The 20,515-nt window shown below is 37.3% G+C and overlaps 1 long non-coding RNA gene across 23 annotated transcripts in view; it reads left to right on the forward strand.

Annotated features, from left to right (window-relative positions):
* Window positions 1-20,515, forward strand: part of LOC107128953 (uncharacterized) — a 335,806-nt gene that overhangs the window by 99,785 nt on the left and 215,506 nt on the right. The gene's annotated exons all lie outside the window — the stretch shown is intronic.

Below are 20,515 nucleotides of genomic sequence, written 5' to 3' on the forward strand. Positions count from 1 at the left end.
CAGCAAACTCCAGCAGACCTGTAGAAAAGGGCCCTGACTGTTAGAAGAAAACTAACAAATAGAAAGCAATAGCATCAACATCAACAAAAAAGGCAACCACACAAAAACTCCATCTGAAGGTCAGCAACAGCAACAACCAAAGGTAGATAAATCCACGAAGATGAGAAAAAACCAGCACGAAAAGGATGAAAATTCCAAAAACTGGAATGTCTCTTCTCCTCCAAAGGATCACAACTCCTCACCACCAAGGGAACAAAACTGGGTGGAGAATGAGTTTGACGAATTGACAGAGGTAGGCTTCAGAAAGTGGGTAATAACAAACTCCTCCAAGCTAAAGGAGCATGTTCCATCCCAGTGCAAGGAAGCTAAGAACCTTGATAAAAAGTTACAGGAACTGCTAACTAGAACAACCAGTTTAGAGAAGAACATAAATGACCTGATGGAGCTGAAAAACAGCACAAGAACTTGATGGAGCATACACAAGTATCAATAGCTGGATTGATCAATTGGAAAAAAGAATATCAGAGGTTGAAGATCAACTTAATGAAATAAAGCATGAAGACAAGATTAGAGAAAAAAGAATGAAAAGGAATGAACAAAGCCTCCAAGAAATATGGGACTATGTTAAAAGACTAAACCTATATTTGATTGGTATACCTGAAAGTGACAGGGAGAATGGAACCAAGTTGGAAAATACACTTCAGGATATTATCCAGGAGAACTTCCCCAACCTAGCAAGACAAGCTAACATTCAAATTCAGGAAATACAGAGAACACCACAAAGATACTCCTCAAGAAGAGCAACCCTAAGACATAAAATCATCAGATTCACCAAGGTTGAAATGAAGGAAAAAATGTTAAGGGCAGCCAGAGAGAAGGTCAGGTTACCCACAAAGGGAAGCCCATCAGACTAACAGCAGATCTCTAAAAAGAAACCCTACAAGCCAGAAGAGGGGCGGGGGGACAATATTCAACATTCTTAAAGAAAAGAATTTTCAACCCAGAATTTCATATCTAGCCAAATTAAGTTTCATAAGTGAAGGAGAAGTAAAATCCTTTACAGACAAGCAAATGCTGAGAGATTTTGTCACCACCAGGCCTGCCTTACAAGAGCTCCTGAAGGGAACACTAAATATAGAAAGGAAAAACTGGTACTGCAAAAATAAACCAAAATATAAAGACCATTGACACTATGAAGAAATTGCATCAACTAATGGGCAAAATAACCAGCTGGCATCATAATGACAGGATCAAGTTCACACATAACAATATTAACCTTAAACATAAATGGGTTAAATGCCCCAATTAAAAGGCACAGACTGGCAAATTGGATAAAGAGTCAAGACCTAGTGGTGTGCTGTATTCAGGAGACCCATCTCACATGCAAAGACAAACACAGACTCAAAATAAAGGGATGGAGGAGGATTTACCAAGCAAATGGAAAGTGGAAAACAAACAAAAAACAAACAAACAAAATAAACAAACAAAAAAAAAAAACAACAAAAAGCAGGTGTCACAATCCTAGTCTCTGATAAAACACACTTTAAACCAACAGAGATCAAAATAGACAAAGAAGGGCAAAGAAGGGCAAAGAAGGGCATTACATAATGGTAAAGAGATCAGTGCAACAAGAAAAGCTAACTATCCTAAATATATGCATATATCCAATACAGGAGCACCCAGATTCATAAAGCAAGTTCTTAGAGACCTACAAAGAGACTTAGACTCCCACACAATGATAGTGGGAGACTTTAATACCCCACTGTCATTATTGGACAGATCAATGAGACAGAAAATTAACAAGGATATTCAGGACTTGAACTCAGCTCTGGACCAAGCAGACCTAATAGACATCTACAGAACTCTCCACCCCAAATCAACAGAATATACATTCTTCTCAACACCACTTCACACTTACTCTAAAATTGACCACATAATTGGAAGTAAAACATTCTTCAGCAAATACAAAAGAATGGAAATCATAACAAAGAGTCTCTTTAGCTGTGTCCCAGAGATTCTGGTACATTGTGTGTTTGTTCTTGTTGGTTTCAAAGTGCAATCAAATTAGAACTCAGGATTAAGAAACTCACTCAAAACCGCACAACTACATGGAAACTGAACAACCTGCACCTGAATGATTACTGAGTAAATAACTAAATTAAGGCAGAAGTAAATAAGTTCTTTGAAACCAATGAGAACAAAGACACAATGTACCAGAATCTCTGGGACACAGCTTAAAGCAGTGTTTAGAGGGAAATTTATAGCACTAAACGCCCACAGGAGAAAGTGGGAAAGATCTAAAATCAACATGCTAACATCACAATTAAAACAACGAGGGAAACAAGAGCAAACATATTCAAAAGCTAGCAGAAGACAAGAAATAACTAAGATGAGAGCAGAATTGAAGGAGATGGAGACACAAAAAGCCCTTCAAAAAATTCAATGAATCCAGGAGCTGGTTTTTGAAAAGATTAACAAAGTAGATAGACCACAAGCCAGATTAATAAAGAAGAAAAGAGAGAAGGATCAAATAGACACAATAAAAAATTTTAAAGGGGATATCACCACTAATCCCACAGAAGCACAAACTACCATCAGAGAATACTATAAACACCTCTACACAAATACTCTAGAAAATCTAGAAGAAATGGATAAATTCCTGGACACACACACCCTCCCCAAAACTAAACCAGGAAGAAGTCGAATAAGAATAGACGAATAAGAAGTTCTGAAATTGAGACAGTAATTAATAGCCTACGAACCATAAAAAGCCCAGGACCAGACAGATTCACAGTCAAATTCTACCAAAGGTGCAAAAAGGAGCTGGTACCATTCCTTCTGAAACTATTCCAAACAATAGAAAAAGAGGGACTCCTCCCTAACTAATTTTATGAGGCCAGCATCATCCTGATACCAAAACCTGGAGAGACACAACAGAAAAAGAAAATTTCAGGCCAATATCTCTGATTAACATCAGTGCAAAAATTATCAATAAAACACTGGCAAACCGAATCCAGTAGCACATCAAAAAGCTTATCCACCACGATCAAGTCGGCTTCATCCTTGGCATGCAAGGCTGGTTCAACATATGCAAATGAATAAACATAATCCATCACATAAATGGAACCAGTGACAAAAACCACATAATATCTCAATAGATGCAGAAAGGCCTTCAATAAAATTCAACATCCCTTCATGCTAAAAACACTCAATAAACTTTGATGGAACATATCTCAAAATATTAAGAGCTATTTATGACAAACACACCGCCAATATTAAATAGGCAAAAGCTGGAAGCATTCCTTTTGAAAACTGGCACAAGTCAAGGATGCCCTCTCTCACCACTCCTATTCAACGTAATATTCGAAGTTTTGGCCACAGCAATCGAGCTAGAGAAAGAAAGAAAGGGTATTCAAATAGAAGAGAGGAAGTCAAATTATCTCTGCTAGCATATGACATGATCGTATATTTAGAAAACCCCATCTAAAAAAAGCCCTCAAACTCCTTAAGCTGAGAAGCAACTTCAGCAAAGTCTCAGGATACAAAATCAATGTGCAAAAATCACAAGCATTCCTATACACCAAGAACAAATAAACAGCCAAATCATGAGTTAACTCCCATTCACAATTGCTATGAAGAGAATAAAATACCTAGGAATACACTTACAAGGGATGTGAAGGACCTCTTCAAGGAGAAATACAAACCACTGCTCAAGGAAATAAGAAAGGACACAAACAAATTGAAAAACATTCAATGCTCATGGATAGGAAGAATTAATGTTGTGAAAATGGCCATACTGCCCAAAGTAATTTATAGATTTATGCTATTCCCATCAAGCTACCATTGACTTTCTTCACAGAATTAGAAAAAACTACTTTAAATTTCATATGGAACCAAAAAAGAGCCCATATAGCCAAGACAATCCTAAGCAAAAAGAACAAAGCTGGAGGCATCATGCTACCTGACTTCAGACTATACTACAAGGCTGTAGTAACCAAAACAGCATGGTACTGGTGTATATATATATATATGTATGCCAATGCAACAGAATAGAGGCCTCAGAAATAATGTCACACATCTACAACCATCTGATCTTTGATAAACCTGACAAAAACAAACAATGGGGAAAGGATTCCCTATTTAGTAAATGGTGTTGGAAAAACTTGCTAGCTGTATGCAGAAAACTGAAACTGGATCCCTTCCCTACACCTTATACAAAAGTCAACTCAAGATAGATTAAAGATCTATCCATCTGACAAAGGGCTAATATCCAGAATCTACAAGGAACTTAAACAAATTTACAAGAAAATAACAACCCCATCAAAAAGTGAGTGAAGGATATGAACAGACACTTTTCAAAAGAAGACATTTATGCAGCCAATAAACATGAAAAAAACTTCATCATCACTGTCATTGAAGAAATGCAAATCAAAACCACAATGAGATACCATCTCACACCAGTTAGAATGGCGATCATTAAAAAGTCAGGAAAGAACAGATACTGGAGAGGATATGGAGAAATAGGAATGCTTTTACACTGCTGGTGGGGGTGTAAATTAGTTCAACCAATGTGGAAGACAGTGTGGTGATTCCTCAAGGATCTGGAACTAGAATACCATTTGACCCAGCAATCCCATTACTGGGTATATACCCAAAGGATTATAAATCATTCTACTATAAAGACACATGCAAACATATGTTTATTGTGGCGCTGTTCACAATAGCAAAGACTTGGAACCAACTCAAATGTGCATCAATGTTAGACTGGATAAAGAAAATGTGGCACATATACACCATGGAATACTATGCAGCAATAAAAAAGGATGAGTTCATGCCCTTTGCAGGGACGTGGATGAAGATGGAAACCATCATTCTCAGCAAACTAACACAGGAACAGAAAACCAAACATTGCATGTTCTGACTCATAAGTGGGAGTTGAACAATGAGAACAAATGGGCACAGGGAAGGGAACATCGCACACCAGGTCCTGTTGGAGTGTGGGGGACAAGGGGAAAGATAGCATTAGGAGAAACACCTGATGTAGATGCGGGGTTGATGGGTGCAGCAAACCACCATGGCACATGTATACCTATGTAAAAAACCTACATGTTCTACACATTTATCCCAGAACTTAAAGAATAATTAAAGAAAAAAAAAGTACCACTTTGAGTGTCTGATACATCATAAATGCTAAAAACTAAAATAGAGGCTAAATAAGACTCCTGCTGTATTTATCTCTATATATTTTGAATAACTGCCTTGCTCTGTGTTCTGCCTTGTTTTATTTATGTAGTTCTTGGCAAAGCTAATCCACAGTACTCATAATAGCTTATATAATAGCTCAGCTTCGCTGTACTACAATGGACTGAAACTTGTTTCCCCCAAAGTCATATGTTGAAGCCCTAACCCCCAGTGTGATGGTATTTGGAGATAGTGCCTTTGGGAGATAATTAGATTTAGATGATGTCATAAGGATGGGTACTTCATGATGAGATTAGTGCCCTTATAAAAAGATACCCTAAAGAGCTTCCCCACTCCTCATCTCTTCCCAATATATGAGTATACAAAGAGAAGGCCGCCATCTGCATGTCAGGAAGAGCACCTTCCCTGGGAAGCCAAGTCAGCCAACACCTTGATCTTGAACTTCCCAGCTTCCAGAACTGTAATAAATAAATTTCTGTTGTTTAACCCACTCATTCTATGATATTCTGTTACGATAGCCCGAGCTAAGACAAGCACATAGTGTTTCGTTTATAGCAAATATAGCAAATAAAGTTTATACTTGTTGGGGTATACTTGGTAGGAAGATAGTGGAATGTCAGTAGTCTTAGCCATGGTCTGCAATTTCAGCTTTCTAGAAAAAGAAAGCAGGACAAATAAAATAAAATGTTTTAAAAAAAGAAAAGCAAAAGGAAACAGGAATGACAGTGGATGCAAATGTTGTTTTCTAGCATCTGGGCCTATCTTCTATCTTTCTGGGAAATTGTGGCTGCTGAATTTTCGCTACAACTCACGTCTGAGTTTAGAAATGTTTTATAGTGGTAAATTTAGACTTTTCTTTTTTTTTTAGCTACAACTATGCAATATAATTCCTAAGCTTAAAAAACACGTGCTGTATTGCATTCATTCAGTGATATTTATCGAGGGCCTTCTGCATGTCAGGTACTCTTAAAGTAGCTAGAGATACAGCAGTGATCAAATAGACAAACATCCCTACCATTTTTTAAGTATTTTTTTAATTGAGGTAAAATTTACATAGTATAAAATTAGTCATTTAAAAGTGAATAATTCAGTGGCATTTAGTACATTAACAGTGTTGTGCAAGCACCACCTCTATCTAGTTCCAAAACATTTTCATACTCCAAAATGAAAGCATGTGCCTGGGAAGCAGTCACCCTCTACTCCCCAAATCTGACCCCTGGTAACCACAATTTATGTTCTATCTCTATAGGATTTTCCTATAAATGGAATAATATAATCTGTGACCTTTTGTGTCTGGCTTTTTTCACGTAGAACAATATTTTCACAGTTCATCTATATTGTGGCATGTATCAAAACTTCATTCTTTTTTAAGGCTGAATAATGTTCCACTGTATGGATATACCACAGTTTGCTTATCTTTACCTCTGTTGATGGACATGTGGGTTGTTTCCACCTTTTGGCTATTATGAATAGTGCTGTTATGAACATGCGTGTACATGTACTTCTTTGAGTACCTTTTTCAATTCTTGTAGGTTTATACCTAGCAATAGAATTGCTGGATCACATGGCAATTCTGTATTTAACAGTTTGAAGAACTGTCAAATTGTTTTCCATGGTGTCTGAGCCTTTACATTCATACCAAAAATCTATGTGAGTTTTAATTTCTCCACCAGTACCTTTATTTTCATTTTTTGATTGTAGTCATCATAGTTGGTATGAAGTAGCTATCATTGTGTATTTGGTTTACATTTTCCTTATATAGTGATGTCAAATGTCTTTTCATGTACTTGTTGGCCATTTCTTGGTTGGATATATCTTCTTTGGAGAAATGTCTATTTAAGGCATTCGTGTACTTTTAAATTGGTTTGTTTTTTATTGTTGTGTTGTAAGAGCTCTTTATATACTCTCCATGCTAGATCCTTATCAGATATATGATTTACAAAATATTCTATTGTATTTTATAGTTTGTCTTTTCACTTTCTTGGTAATGGCCTTTGAAATTACAAAAATGTTTTTATTTTGGTGAAGTCTAGTTTATCTATTTTTTATTTTGTTGCTGTATCTTATCTAAGAACCCATGGCCAAATCCAAGGTCATGAGGATTTAGTCCTTTTTTCTAAGAGTTGTTATGGTTTTAGCTTTCATATTTAGGTCATTGATACATTTAATGTTAATTTTTGTTATTGTGTGAGGTTAGGGTCCAGCTTTACTCTTTTACATGTGGATATTCAGTATCCCTACCATTTTGGAGAAAAATTGTAATATTGTGAAGATAATAAAAAGTAAATTGATATTGTCACAGCCAAGAGGAGCCTAAGAATACATAAGAACTAAATGTAATATGGTACCTTGGATGAGATCCTGGAACACAGAAAGGATGCTAGGTAAAAACTAAGGAAGTCTAAATAAAGTATAGACTTTAGTTTATGATAATTTATCAATCTTGGTTAATTAATTGTGACAAATGTACCACACTAAGGTAAGACATTAATAACAGGGGTTATATATTGGTTCCCGTAGAGTATATGGGAATTCTCTGTGCTAGCCTCACAATTTTTTGTAAATCTGAAAATATTCCCAAATTAAAAGGTTATCTTAAAGGTAAACCAAAAGCATAAAAAAATGCCAGTATCTAGGAAGAAACCGAATGAAACATGTTCAAGATGTCCACACTGAAAATCATTAAGCATGCTGAGTGAAATTGAAAAAGGCTTAGATAAATAATAAGTCATACTATGTTCATGGATTGGTACACTGAATATTGTTTAGATGTTAGTTGTATCAAATTTGTTTACAGATTTAGTGCTATCCTAGTCAAAATATCAGAAAATGTTTATGTAGAAACTAACAAGTTTATTTTATAATTTATACGGAAACATAAATGACCAAGAATAGCCAAAACAATTTTCAAAAAGAACGAAGTTGGGAGACTTACATTACCTAATTTTCAGGCTTATTATAAAGCTCTGCTCGTCATGACAATGTGGTCTTGAAATACAAATGACATATAGATCAATGGAACAGAAGAAAATTCAGAAATAGAACCACCAGCCCACAATTGATTTTTTGAAAAGATTTTAAAGTAATTACACTGAAAAGATAAAGTTCTTTTCTTATAATAAGTGATGTGGGAACAACTGGACATTCATATTAAAAAATTAATTTTGATATTTTCTTCATGCCATAAACCAAAATTAATTCGAAATGGATTTTAGGTCTAAATATAAAAGCCAAAACTATAATATTTGTAGAATAAAAGATTTATTTTTAACTTTAGAGTAGGCAAAGATTCTTAGATTAAATAAATGAAAAAAATTAATTAGACTTTCTCAAAATAAAAACTTTCTACTCTTGAAAGGATACCTTTAGGAAAGTCAAAAGGCAAGCTACAGACTGGGGTAAAATATTCTTAATACACGACTCTGACAGGGGACTTGTATCTGGAATATATGATTCAGAATATACAAAGAACTCCCAAACTCAATAATAAATGACAAACAAGAACAACAACAACAACAACAACAACAACAACAACAAACAGGCCAAAGACTTGAAAAGGCACTTTATGAAAGAAGATATAAAGTTAATAAACACATGAAAAGATACCTAATGCCACTAGTCTTCTGGAAAATGCACATTGAACCACAACAAGATGCCATTTCACAATACTAGAATGGCTAGAGCGAAAATGACTAATAATAGTGTTGGCATGGATGTGGAACAACTGGGACCCCCATACATTGCAACTAGGTGTGTAAAATGGTATAGCTTTTTCTTTTTTTTTTTGGAAAACATTTTGGCAGTTTTTTTATGAAGTCAAACATGCATTTCCCATATGACACTGCAATTTCACTCCTAGGCATTTAACAAGAAGTGAAAACATATACCTACTGAAAGACTAATGTTCACAACAGTTTTATTCATAACAGGCAACAAATGAGAACCACCCATATGTCTATCAATAGCAGAATGGAGAAACACAACTGGTATACAGTTGATCCTTTAGCAATATAGGCTTAAACTGCGTGGGTCCATTTTCATGCACATTTCTTCAATACATATACTGGAAAATTTTTTGGAGATTTGCAACAATTTGAAAAAACTCACAGACAAACCATGTAGCCTAGAAATGTTGCAAAAATTAAGAAAAGGTATGTCCTGAATGCACAAAATATTTGTAGATACTAGTGTATTTATATGTTAATTGACTGTTTATGATATTGGTAAGGCTTCTTCTGGCCAACCTCAGGCTATTAGTAGTGAAGTTTTACAGAAATCGAAAGTTATGCCTGGATTTTTTACTGCGATGGGGGTGGCCCCCCTGACTCCTGTGTTGGTCAAGGGCTTCCTGTATTCAAATGGTTGATACCATTTCATAGGAGCATTGTTTGCAATAGCAAAACTAAAGATACTTTAAATATCCATAAACAGGAAAATGGATAAACTGTGAAATATTCACTTAATGTAAGACCATGAAAACTGAACATTAATGAATTCAAACTTCATGCACAAAAATATTAAGTGAAAGAAACAAAACTTAGAAGAATTCATGCAGTATGATAGTAAAGTTACATAAATTGTTTAGAAATTCTTATACACATAGAAAACGTATGAGGAAGAAAAAGAGAATGATGAACCCAAAATTCAGAAGAATAGTTTCCTTTCATAAAAGCTCCATGAGTTCGGGTCTTCTTGTCTGTTTTATTTTTAATTGTACTGTTTTCCAGTGCCTAGAACATTACTTGACACGTAACAGTCACTTAAATAAACACTTTTGAAGAAATAAATAAGAGGAAAGGGGGATTGATATGGGCAGTTGCAGTAGGGCTGGAAAGGTCTTATTACTTGAACTGGATGATGGGTACGCAGGGTGTATGTAACAATATTCTGTATACTACATGGATGTGAGTATATAGACTTTTGTATTATTAAATTTTTTTTTTTTGTTTTTTTTTTTTTTGAAAACAGGGTCTTACTCTGTCACCCAGGCTGGAGTGCAGTGGTGCAATTCTGGCTCACTGCAGTCTTGACCTCCCTGGGCTCAGGTGATCCTCCCACCTCAGCCTCCTGAGTAGCTGGGTCTACAGGTGTGCACTACCACACCTGGCTAATTTTTTGTATATGTTTTGCAGAGACAAGGTTTCACCATGTTGCCCAGGTTGGTCTCAAACTCCTGAGCTCAAGCAACCCTCCAATCTCAGCCCCCAAAGTGCTAGGATTACAGGCATGAGCCACTGTATCCAGCCATAAAATGTTATAAATTTTAAAATTAAAAAATACATTGTTGAACTTCCATATTGAACATATTACCAAAGTGAGGAAAAAAACAGACGTCCTCACTCCATCCCTCAGACCCAACTTCCTGTTGCCTCTGCCTTGGGTCTTTACATTTGCCCTCATAGGAAGAGGGTAGAAGCAATGGGTGTAGGGTTGGTGAGTCACAAAATGAGCCTCAGAGAGTTTGGTTATTCTCATATTTTAGGTAAAAAGTTGATTTAAAAAGATCATTTTAAATTACAATTTTACATCAAAATGACCATATTGCTATGTCCTGCCTTGTTCTGCATAAGAGCTAAAGAGAGAAGAAGAAACGGATGGGCAGGTCCATTTGGGGTGGACTTGAGGTCATGGATAGCTTTTAAGATAGAGAAGCATTTTATTCTATTTCTTTCCTTTCTTTAGCTCCAGACATAGAGTTTACAATATATGTATAAGTCTCTTTCAAATGAGTCAGTAAAGAAATGCCAGTACCAAGATGTCCCCAAAATATAATCTTAGAAAAAGGAGAAAAATGGCCCACTCTAATCACATGACAGCTGGCCCAAAAAACCATTTCCCTAGCACCATGAGGATCAACTGAGATCAACCCTAATTTTAGTTTCTTTTACACATTTTTTTTTGTCTTTCAAAAATAAACCGTCTGTTTAAACAACTTGGAGGGTGAACGTTCTTATTAGTTTGCCTGTTTCCACAGAGTATTTTAGTTTATTCCAGCAAGTTCTGGCTGAATGCCTATGATGTGCCTAGCACCTTAAAGATGTGTGGACAGCAGTAGGTTCTAGTTCAAAAGCAGCTCAAATACAGAAACCTCTACCACAACCTACTTCATGAGTTAAGGAGCTGCGAAATTTCACTCACTGCCATATTATGAAAAAGTCTACTTTGGTATTGTTGAATGTCATATGTGAGGTATGGAGTTTAATGCAAAGGACTAGGAATTGCATATTTTTTGATTTGGAAAGAGAGGGGGAAAAACATGCAAACTAAGCCGTCAGTGCTGATAAATGCAAAGACTTCCTGCTCACTCTGAGAAGCATATCCTTATGGCTGAAGTTCACCAGGGGAGGTGCTGGGAGCCAATGACTAAGCAATACTCTAATCCCACTCTGGTGCAACCTGTTCCTGAACTTGGACAAGCCTAGGTTTGGTTTTCACATATGTACCATAAAGCGAGCATCCTTAAGGTTTCACCTAGCTCTCATATACTCTTTGCTTCTCTTCTATTACTTTTGTATCTTCTATACATACACACAGTTCACACACACACACACACACACACACACACCTCTTAGATGAGTGTCTTCAAATAGTTTTAGCAAACATTTCTAGAGGATCCAGCTGGAGGTCTCAAACATAGAAACTCTGAGAGAATCATTTGAAACATATGTTAATTGAATTACTGCATGAATAACTGAGCTCATTTATTCAATATAAATTTATGCTATTTTGAGAACATGGTTAATGTCTCCCAAACTTCAATTATTTACACATCACTATTATGAATTGTGGTATATACTGTGTATAATTTGGAGCATTTTAGTTTTTCTTTAAAATGTCTTATTTTTACTCAAATGTAGTTTTAAAGCAAATGCTATATTACTCTTATAAAAAGAAAACCAATACTAGTTGGGAAATATTTCTTTAGGGAGACACAAAGAACAGTTAACTGTAAGAGAAAACATTGATAAATGTGTATAGTAAGAACTTTTATTCATTATGAAAACTTAAAGATACTGAGAGGTAAATTGCAGACTGCAACAAGATAATCTGCAATAGGTACACACAATCTACAAATAATTAGAACCAAAATATGTTAAAGTGACTAAATATCAGTAAGAGTAGCACAAACAAGTCAAAAGAAAAATGGGCACAAAACAGAAATAGGCCTTTCACAGAAGAGATAAACACATGTATGCAATAGATGCATGAATAAATTTTTAGTATTATTAGTGATGAGGAAAATACAAATCTAGATTAGATGAGATACCATTTTATAGATACTTGAGAGGCCCAAATGTAAAATGCTGACAGTGCCACGTATGGAAAAGGATGTAGAACCACAGGATTTCATATTTGTTACTGGTAGGAGTATAAGTTGGTGCCATCCCATTGGATTCGAGTTTGGCATTATCCATACCCATTATCCCGTCTCCATATCCATTATCCATTATTCCCATACTCTCTGACCCAGCAGTTCTACCCCATTGAAAAGCTTGCACACGCTCAGGAGAGATGCACACGAGTGTTCAGAGCACTGCTGCTCACAGCGGCAAAAGCCTGTAGATAACCCAGGTGCTCATCGATCGGCGAGTGGGTGCATAAACTGTGATATATTCATAAATGGAATGAAATATGGCAATCAAACCAAATGACCTGCAGCAACATCAACAATATGGATACTATCAGCAATATATTAAGTGAAAAAAGTTCCTAAATATTGTATAAGCATGATACCCTTTTTATAAAGTTCAAAACAACCAAACATAAGGAAAAAAAGCTTAGAGATAAATATAGAGGCAATTAAAAAATTTAAAAAGAAGGCAGGAGAATGGTGAGCATGGCACACAGGGTCAGATAGAGGGATGCAAAAGGACAGAACAGGTGTGGTATTGATAGATGAATAATGTCCACGACTGTGAAGATCTTAGCTTTTCTCTTGCATGGTGAGTTTAGGGCTACTGATTACGGTATAAAATAACTAGCAAAATAAATACAAGTGGGTGATGCAAGGACCAATAACGGCTGTGTCATGGAATAAGTGTTGTAGTTAATCCAAATCTGTGCATCTGAGGTTCTTGAAGAAAACAAGCTTGTTACAAAGAGAAAGTATGTATTTCAAAAAGTAGAACAATTTTAAAAAGCTTTAAAGAGAGCATCTGTGAAATCATTCTCTGTACCATCAGTGCTGTACACAGAATGGAAATCACTGCCCTGTCATATGACAGTGAGTAAAAGACTGCTTCTTCTCTCAAGAAATTTATGGCTGGTAGGGGAGGCACAAACGTGGGTAATTATAGTAGAATCCACGAAGTGATAGGATAATCATAAAGAAGTAAGAGCACATGGTAGGGGGCATGAAACCAGCCTGGGAATGGCCGAAGTCATCCTAAGAGGATGTAAAAGCTAACCCTGCGCTTCAAACAGACAGATATTTTAGGCAGGGAAACCCCATGCATAAGAACTTGAAGGTAGAATATTTGAGTTGCTAAAAGTTTTTCCATTTCACTGGAGCAGGGAAACATGGGAGTGAAAAGGGAGAGAAATGCGGCTTGGGAATTTGACAGGGGCCTCATCATTGGGAGCCTTGGACAATATATGATACTCTTTGGGCCTTATTTTGAGAGCTGCAGGAAGTCATTGAAGAGTTTAAGCCAGGGAGTGATATAATTAGATTTTTCCCTTCACAAAAAGCAGGACCAGAGGCAGAAAGCATCAGTTAGATGAGGTAGAAGCTGGGTCAGTTATCCAGGTGAGCCATGGTGGTGACTGAGTATTGACAGTCAGGATGGAGAGATGTAGGCAGATTAGGGAGTTATCGAGGAGGTGGAATTGGTAAGACTCAAAGATCAATTGGATATAGGGATCAAATAAGAGGGGAATATCGAGAATAATTTTCTATATGGGCAGCTAAGGAGATAGTAGTGACAGACACTGAGACTTGGGCACTTGGGAGAAAGAACGTGCAAATCTTCCTAAATGACGCATCCCATTTGGCTAGACATTTGTTCACAGTATCTCAAAGCCTTCACAGATGAAGCTGACATCTCTCCAACCACGTCTGATTTACAGGCTCTAGAAATGACAGATATCCTGTTCTTGTTTCTAAACACCTGGACTGAATTATTAAGAGACACTCCTCACAGCTACCATGTGAGGAGCCTTTAAATAAAGGTCTCCCAAATCCATGAGCTCACATTATAAAAGCTGTTTCACTTGACTTTCAAAGTAGTTCCTAGATTCATTATTTCCATAGCAAAACATTTAGGAGTATTGCTAACTATTTGTGCCATTGACTTCCAGACTATAAAATGAGGTCAGGGTTCCTCTGAAATTATTTTTCTTATTTTAAAGGCAAAATAATGACCTAAGTATGGCTATATTGCACGGCAGCTAAGTAATAAAATCTTTTGCTTTGGGTTCAACATAAAACAACTGCATATTTTCTTTTCATATTATGGGTCATAAACATGTAAAGAAACCAATGTGAATTTCCTATAAAATGATTGCCAAAATGAAATTTTCTGATCGTTTGTTTTAAAAAGGGAATGCATGGACCTATCTTCTGTAAGAGTACTATAAAACAGCCAGGACTATGGTCATTTTTATAGATAATTCCGAGAAACCTTTAAAGCAAGATGGTCAAGGGAGTGATACATTGCCAGGATGCAGGAAATACTGGCCCATTACCTCTAGATCAGTCCCCGAGGGTTACTGTTCATATTTGGCCTTGGGGACAGGAGTCAATAAGAATTCATGTTCATAATACTTTATATACTCACATGCAGGCAGAAAGAAGGCTAAGGGAAATAGAAATAGCTTATTACATAGCACATAATAAGGACCATTAATATCAGCTGCCAATTCTGACACTAATAATGTGTGTGTTTATGTGGATTGTAGTGTCACGTGGTAGTTAGTAGAATGGAGTTTGGTGTTAGAGAGATTGAAGTCAAATTGTAGCTTTGCCGCTTAAGAAGCAATGTGATTTTAAACATGTTATCTAAACTCTCTGACCTTATTTTCTTCAATGGGACAATGTAGCTCTTCCTTCAGTTTAATGAGTAAATACGTGCAAAGACTCTAGACCAATATATCATAAGCATTCAATAAATGGAGATAATGTAAGTAAAGGAACATAAATACATTCTAATGATTCTTAGCAGGCTAAAATATGATATTAGATCTAGGTGCCCAGTGTAACCAAAACATTGTAAAATACTCCTTACATTTGTGGATGGTTGATTTTTTAACATAGTCTACAGTAAGCATAATAATACCATATTTCATTGACTCCAAGATGTGTATTTTGTATATTCAAATGAGAAGTGTTGACTTTGCCTGCACATACATATCAAAACCTGTGCAAAGAATGGCAGCAGATTGGAAGAAAACTTTAGATCCAATAATGGAACATTCTTTTAAGAAACACTATACCATCAATGCCCTTGCTGACATGGAGAATGACACTATGAAAAGACAGACACTGATGAACTTGATCTAAAAAATGATTAAGAAAAGCTGGACTCCTCTGCTTTTATTTTTTTCATGTGCACAGAAGTAATGTTAGATAAATATATATATACACACATATATATATGTATATATATCACTAGGACTGTTTATTAAATAGAGCACTTTTGATCAATATGAAATAAAAATTCTAGTGATAAAGCTCAGTGTTACAGTTTGTCAGCCTGTGCTCATTGTATTGGCACATACGCAATGGACTGTCTTACAACTGATGACAACTTAGCTTTATGGAAATATGGTAAGCCCAGAAAGTAAGGACAATCAAGAGAATTTAAAGAAGTTAAAAAACTGAGTTGATAAAGGAAGACATATCTGGGTTCAATCTCAGCTCCTTCATTTCCAGTTATGTTAACTTTGGACAAATGACAATCCTTCTAAGTCTCTGTAAAATGACAGTTTTACTTAAGTCATTGAGTAAATTGTATGGGTTAAATGAAATAACATAAATAAAATGTTTAACACCATATTTGTGAAGTATTTCAATACTACAATAAATGATTGGTATTACAGGCTGAGTATCCCTTATCCAAATGCTTGGGAACAGAAGTGTTGTGGGTTTTGATTTTGGAATATTGGCATATATAAGTTCATATTTGTATGAATTTATATTTCATGTATGCCCTATACGTGTAGCAGGTAATTTTATGTAATACTTTAAATATTTTTGTGCATGAAAGAAAGCTTTCACTTTGTTTTGACTGGGACCCATCACCTGAGGTCAGGTATGGAATTTTCCATTTGTGATGTCATCATGATGCTCAAAAAGCTTTGGATTTGGGAGCATTTCAGATTTTGGGTTTTTAGATTAGGGATGCTTAACCTGTATTGTTATTATGGTAATAAACCAGCAACTGGTAAACAGGAGGAATAAATTACTGTCAATCAAAAAAGTAGAGCTGTATGTACTAACATTCTTAGAAAACCATTGTCATTAACGGGGATTTCAAACAAGGCTTAAACTGGGAGACTTAAATGCGCATACACTAACCCCAAGATGTACAATTGAACTGCTTCATATTTAGGCAATTATGAAGAATGTTCTAGGATGAATAGTGCTTCATTTAACAGTGGTTAATGAGATGCCAGTATGTTACAGATGCCTATGCCTTTCTTAAGAGCTTCCCTTACTGATTCTCAAAGTTAAGATTTCATTTAAAGAAAAAATAATTGTAGGTCTCTGGTGTTGACTTGAATCATTTTATGTTACTTAAATGTATACATATAAAACTAGATGTAAACAATTATAAAGGTCAAATTGAATCAGAGGAAAAATTAAAGCAACACAAAACCAATAAAATAAAAAATGACTGTATTTGTTAAATGTAGTTGCAAAGTTGTTTTGCTGAAACATAGTAGCTGTTTGCTGCATGAGCATGGTGGTTTTGTTGTTGTTGTTGTTGTTTTTGAGACGAAGCCTTGCTTTGTTGCCCAGGCTGGAGTGCACTGGCACGATCTTGGCTCACTGGAACCTCCACATCCCAGGTTCAAGTGATTCTCCTGCCTCAGCCTCCCCAGTAGCTGGGATTACAGGTACATATCACCATGCCTGGCTAATTTTTGTATTTTTAGTAGAGACAGAGTTTTACGTGTTGGCCAGGCTGGTATCAAACTCGTGACCTCAAGTGATCCAGCTGTCTCGGCCTCCCAAAGTACTGGGATTACAGGCGTGAGCCACTGTGCCAGGCTATGAGCATGGTTTTGACTGAACAAAAGTTCCTTTAAAGGAAGAGACTACCATGACAAATACCAGAGGCTGGGAAGGGTGTGGGGGTTGAGGGAGGGATGAAGAGAGACTGGTTAATGGGTACAAACATACAGTTTGATAGAGGGAATATGGCCTAATGTTCAATAGCAGAATAGGGTAACTATAGTTAATAACAATCTATTGTATATTTCAAAATAAATACCTAGAAGAGGCCGGGCGCGGTGGCTCAAGCCTGTAATCCCGGCACTTTGGGAGGCCGAGACGGGCGGATCACGAGGTCAGGAGATCGAGACCATCCTGGCTAACACGGTGAAACCCCGTCTCTACTAAAAAAAATACAAAAAAAACTAGCCGGGCGAGGTGGCGGGCACCTGTAGTCCCAGCTACTCGGGAGGCTGAGGCAGGAGAATGGCGTAAACCCAGGAGGCGGAGCTTGCAGTGAGCTGAGATCCGGCCACTGCACTCCAGCCTGGGCGACAGAGCGAGACTCCGTCTCAAAAAAAAAAAAAACAAAAAAACAATAAATACCTAGAAGAGAGGACTTGAAATATTCCCAGTGTAAAGAAATGGTAACTACTTGAGGTGATGGATAGTGCTAAATACCCTGATTTGATCACTACACACCATATACCTGTAACAAAATATCACATGTAGCCCATAAACATGTACAAATACCATGTATCAATTTAAAAAATATAGATGCTCACTTAGAAAAAATAGATTCATTTGAGATCAGCCCATCTGAAACACTGAGTTGGGTGTGATGAGCCATTTTCCTATCACGTTTCTCTATTTAAACCACTAGAAAACTTTATCCCTTGTATGATGTACATTTATTAAGTCTGCCTTGATTCTATTCTCATTATCCTGTAATAAATACAGTGTAGTTCCAATGCAATCATAAAGCTAAATGCAAATAAAGGTGTCACCTTATCCATTGCTTTGTAATATTATCCATTGTAACACCACAATACTCAGGGTGTTAAGACAGCAATAATCTCAGTCAGGCCTCTGCAAACTGTCTCATATGTTTTGACTCTGTGTCTCCACCCAAATCTCATGTTGAATTGTAATTCTCAATGTTGGAGGAGAGGTCTGGTGGGAGATGATTGGACCACGGGGGTGGATTTCCCCTTTGCTGTTCTCATGATAGTGAGTTCTCACAAGATCTGATGCTTTAAAAGTGTGTGGCACTTCCCCCTTCGCTCTCTCTCCTGCTGCTATGGTAGGATGTTAAGATGCATTTCCTTCCCCTTTGCCCTCTGCCATGATTGTAAGTTTCCTGAGACCTTCTAGTCATGCTTCCTGTTAAGCCTGTAGTACTATGAGTCAATTAAACCTCTTTTCTTCATAAGTTACTCAGTCTCAGGTAGTTCTTTATAGCACTGTGAAAACTGACCAATATACCGTCATCTTATGAAGGCAGACCATTAGGATCTAGGTGGGTTCAGACTGACTAGCAGGGCACACTTGACTCATGGTGGGCAAGATATGCATTAGGGCCTCTCTTCCATAAGCAATTCATTTATCCATCTCTGACGCTGAGAAGAGTCAGAAAGTGTGGCTCCACTGGTCCTTTTTGGTCTCTAGTCACTGGCAGAGCTGATGTGTTTCTACTTCCCGCTGACTTTGAAAGGAGCCTTGGCCTGCCTGTCCCTGTGTCTGGCAAGCTTTCCTGTCCTTCTATTTCCCAGCTGTCAGTTTAGCTCCCGTGGCTTGAGGCTGCCATCCAGAAAGAAACAGGGAAGGTGAGAGAGGCAAGACCTATCTTGCCTCCCATAAGACAATTCAGACACCCTGAAATTTTCCTCTCTGCAGGGAGGGCATCTCTTAACCTAGTACCCTTGAATGCTGCCTGGAAGAGGAGGGAAAGGCTTCCAGAGTCCCTGAATGCCAGAGATGAACTTTCCCCATTCTGGCCTCTCCCTGTTGTCTTGGGCATGGTTAGCATGATCAGCTTTTGTCTACCTGTTATATTTGAGATAACAATGTTAATGACTGAGATGTGTCCTGCAATTCACCCATGACGTTCCCATAATCTGTGCTGGCTTTTGTATTAGTAAAGGACTCATATTAAAAACACTTAATTGAAACAGCAGAGGTGTTGACTACTCAGAATGGATGCTGGTCATTGGGATGGAGCAGGGTCCTGGGGGCCCCCTGTGATGCTAAACCTTAACCCTTTAATTGATTAATTGTGGGGAGGTCAGGAATCCTGAAGGGAGAGGGAGATAGTCTCTGGACAGTGCAGGTTGCTAACTGGTCTGGAAATATTTTAGAACTTTGATATCTGTGCATCTATACTGGTGATGCCTGTATGTGGTATGGTGTGCATATATCCTAAAACAACAGGGTGTTTTCTGAGAAAGAATTGGTGGACCAGGACCAAATTTCATCACCCCGTGCTTTCACTTGCTGACTCTGGGGAAGTCATGTCATTCCCTGTACCTCAGCTTTTCCATCATGCTAAGTGATGTTGAGGCTTCTTCCCAGTTGTAACATTAATTTTCATAATTTTAAAGCCATGATCCAGGCACCGTTATTATTCTTTGCTACAAAGAACAGTCAATATTGTGATTGAGCACCTGGGTCATTCTACTTGGTCTGAGCCCTGCTGAGTGATCCAGGGCAAGCTCTGTAAGTTTTCTAGGCCCCATTTGACTTATACCACATAGGGTTGTGAGGGGGGTTAGAGGGGCTGATGCCAGAAAAGTACTCAGTACCTTGCTTGGTCCAGCAACACACAATAGGTGTTAGTTCTTACTAGATTTAGTGGCTAGAGTGGGATCAAGAGATGCAGAACATTGCTCTTCCTTTTTCAAGCCCATCCATGATGCTGAGGTTATTTTTCAAGTGCAAGCTGCCCTAACTCCTGAGTTCCACTCCAGGTGTTAATGGAGCATTGAGACAGAGGGGGAGCCATGGCATCAGGCCATGTCCTCGGAGCGTGTGCCAGGCGTGGCCCAAGGGCCCATTCTCTGATGTCTCAATCTATTCAGCAGGACTCTACCCCATGCCAACTTTGTCTAAGCCACAATTTTTTTTGAATTCATGGTGTAGTGAGATGTTCAGCAAATA

The sequence above is a fragment of the Macaca fascicularis genome, chromosome 2 (genome assembly GCF_037993035.2).
Source record: "Macaca fascicularis isolate 582-1 chromosome 2, T2T-MFA8v1.1".
Classification (NCBI taxonomy): Eukaryota; Metazoa; Chordata; class Mammalia; order Primates; family Cercopithecidae; genus Macaca; species Macaca fascicularis.